The sequence below is a fragment of the Achroia grisella genome, unplaced genomic scaffold, assembly GCF_030625045.1.
Source record: "Achroia grisella isolate CSIRO2021 unplaced genomic scaffold, CSIRO_AGI_Agris_v1 utg1903, whole genome shotgun sequence".
NCBI lineage: Eukaryota > Metazoa > Arthropoda > Insecta > Lepidoptera > Pyralidae > Achroia > Achroia grisella.
The window spans coordinates 4755-8229 of NW_026712694.1; the positions used below are offsets into that span (position 1 = coordinate 4755).

The 3475-nt window shown below is 60.9% G+C and overlaps 1 pseudogene; it reads right to left on the reverse strand.

Annotated features, from left to right (window-relative positions):
- Positions 1–1417: 1417 nt before the first annotated feature.
- LOC131841704 (uncharacterized) lies at positions 1418–2275 on the reverse strand (annotated as a pseudogene).
- Between the last annotated feature and the right edge of the window lie 1200 nt (positions 2276–3475).

Here is a 3475-nt window from a genome sequence, read left to right on the forward strand (position 1 = left end):
GGACGCCGAAGGCCCCTGTCTCCATCCGGGATGCAGGCGTGGCCGTCCGCGCTCCTCTCTTGGCTCCCCTAGCCCGACTCGACCTGGACCCGGTCGAGGCAACCTCCACCAGGTCTACCTCGTCGTCGTCGGAGTCCAACTCCCGGCGCCTCTCTACAATCCGCCGTTTGCGGTGTTTCTTGGGCGGCGAGGTACTCCCTCTCGCCGGCCCAAGGCTGTCCTCCGATCTTATGGACAGCGATGACCCTGTCCGTTCGGAGTCCATTTGCGCCTCCCTGTCGAGAGCTTCGAGAGCCTCCAGCTCTTCCAGGATCTCGACCCTGCGCGTCATCTCCCGCCTGCACATTTCGTCATAGCTGGTCGTGTCCCCCCCAGAATACGTGGGACAGTCCACCCCCGGCAAATCCGGTGCGGTGGAGGAGGATTCTCCGGTCGCAGAGCGACCGGTACCTCCCTGGGGTAATTTCTCTTTGCGAGCAGCCATGGTCCATGTTGTTCCTTTTTACGGGTGTGGTCCCGGTCTCCCACGAACGAAACGAAAACGAAAACAAAACAAAAAGACAGAAAAGAACAAAGATAGAAAAAGACAGAGGACAACCAAAAATAAATAAAACCAAAATAAATAAAACCAAAAACAAAAGAAGATGAACAAACCAAAAAATGAAGAAGAACGACAACCAAAAATAAAAACGAAGAGAAAGTTGGGGGGGTTCGCCGGCTCCGGCAGCCTCGACTTTGTCGAGGCATGGGAACCGCGAACACGCCCAACCTGCCGGACTACTGGCCGACGCGAAGTAAACGACATAGTAGCCGTATCCCGAAGGAACGACTACTATCCCGCCCGGGGCGTACCAGAACCAAACCATTGCTCGGCCACCGTTCCCCGCGGACGTATCCACGAGGATGGGGAAGCCTCCCAATGGCAGGCCCATACTAGGAGGTTGCCCGACCCACGCCCCAACCTAACCTAACCTAACCTAACCTAACCTAACCTTTTTTTTTTTTTTTTTTTTTAACGTGTGGAAAATCTTCAAAAGACCGTCACCCCGCCGGAGGGATGGCGAGGTGGTGTGTGGGACTTGACTCACTAAAAACCACACGGTGTACCTACGAGCGCCTATGCCGGAGCCAGGGGATTCGCGAGTGCATTCTACCCCAGCTCCGACGGCGACGGCCCGCCCTGTAGATGTTGTAGGGCAGGCCCCATCTCGTTTTGTGGTTAGGGCGACCTATTTCGCCCTACTCCATTGTGGAGGCGTGTGGGTACACGCGCACACCTCCGGGGCCTTTGGATTGGGGGACTGCCTCCCTCAAGGCAGTCACCCCGGCCCCAGTGGGGGATAGAGGGGGCGGAGTTGGGTACGCCCCCACCTCTAGGCCTGGCTCTTCTGCGGCGGAGGGAAGCGGGACGAGCTGACTCCCGCTCCCTTTCCGCCGCCTCCTTCCGCGAGATAACTTCCTCGCAGAAGGAGCTCACCGCCAGCCACGATCTCTCGCTACTGATCATCCTCCGAACTAAATTCGGCAGCGAGAGATCGTCCCCCACTATTCGTGTGAGGACACGGCGCTCACTCTCGAACGCTGGACATTCGTCCAGCGTGTGTTGCGCCGTGTCCTCAACACCTCCGCATTCGTGGCAGCCGGTCGTCGGCTCCTTCCTCGCCACATGACACAGATACCGCCCGAAGCAACCGTGCCCGGACAGTATCTGTGTCATGCGGTACGTCAGTGGCCATCTCCTATTCATCCACCTTTTGACTGAGGATGGGACGGACAGCCTCGACGGTCCTCAGGCCGGCCGACGGACTCATCAGCCTTGCCCGCCATTGATCCTGAGGATCCGCCGAAAGTCGGACCTCCGCGCTTCGATCTCGTGACCAGCAAGTGCCTCCCCCATGGAACGTCGCTCCGCGCGCCAGTGGTACACTGACGCGTGGAGCTCCGCTACCAAGTCCCACGGAGGAGACCCCGCCAGCAGACCCGCCGCTTCCCCGGATATGGTGCGGTAGCCTCTAATGGCCCTGATGGCCATGACCCTGTGTGGCCTGTTAAGACAGGCCACATTTTCCCTACCTAGGGCCCCCACCCAGATGGGGGCCCCGTACAGGGCCATGGACCGCACCACGCCGAGGTATAGGCGGCGGGAACCTTCTCCCGGGCCCCTCACATTTGGCAGCAGCCAGCTAAGAGCGCCGGCGGCTGCCATGAGGCGAGGGACCAGGTTCCGGAAATGAGCGCGGAAGCTCCAACGACTGTCCAGGTCAAGCCCCAAATACCTAATACAGGGCTTGACCCCCACCCTCTGGCCACTGACGACCAGCTGGGCATCCGGAGGTGGCGCGCGCCGAGGCCCATGAAAACATAGGACCTCGGTCTTCTCCAGCGCCACCTGGAGCCCAAGCCTCCTTATTCGGCCGACGACCAGCGCCACGCTTGCCGTGGCAAAGCGGGTAGCCTCCCGTAGGTCCCGCCCCCGGGCAGTGACCAAGGTGTCATCCGCGTAACACACGAGGTCAGTGCCCGTTAAAAGGGCGCCCCGCAGGTTCCAATCATACCCGATGTTCCACAGGATCGGGCCCAGAACCGATCCCTGTGGAACACCGCGTTGCATTCCCTCGACACTACAACGCCGTTCCGCCCCGTGCATAGCACAGACCTGTCCTCGAGGTAGGCCCCGATCACGTCCCGAATGTAGGGAGGCGCGCGATGGTATTTCAGCGCCTCCCTAATAGTCGCAAAGGGCAGGGTGTTGAAGGCGTTCTTTATGTCCAACGAGACCGCCAACAACACCCCACCCTGGGACGTCGCCTCTTCCGAGAGGGAGCGCACACGCGAGATCGCGTCTATCGTCGAGCGCCCCTCTCGGAACCCGAACTGCTTCGGGCTGAGATCGGGACCTACCTGAGACAGGTGTTGGACGAGTCGGCCCGCCAAGATTCTCTCGAAGAGCTTGCCGATCTCGTCCAACAGCACTATGGGGCGGAACGCCGAGGGAACCACCGAACCTGCAGGGTGCTCCGCTTTGCGGAGCAGGACCACTCTACCCGCTTTCCACTGGTTGGGAAACCGTCCCGACTCCAGACACGCATTGAACAAGCGCCGGAGTCGGTCCCCTAGGGTGTTTAGGGCCAAGGCCAGGACGCGGCCGTGGATACCATCCGGACCCGGGGCGACGTTCTTGCCCCGGAGTTTATCCACGGCCGCGGCGAACTCCTCCTCGGTGATGGATAGGAACCGCAGCAGCGCTGACGCCGCTGGCCTCTCCATCACTGCCACGCGGCATCATCGGAGGAGGTGTGAAGGGAGGCTGTCTCGGGAACAGCTCCTCCAACACCCCCTCCAGCTGCTGCGGCTGGAGACCCTCTGCCACGGGGGGCGCCCAGGGGCGTAACTTGCCCCTGACGAACCTATAAGGGCGCCCCCATGGATCCCTGTCCAGGGTCTCCAGGAGTTCTTCCCTGGCTTCTCCTTGGCC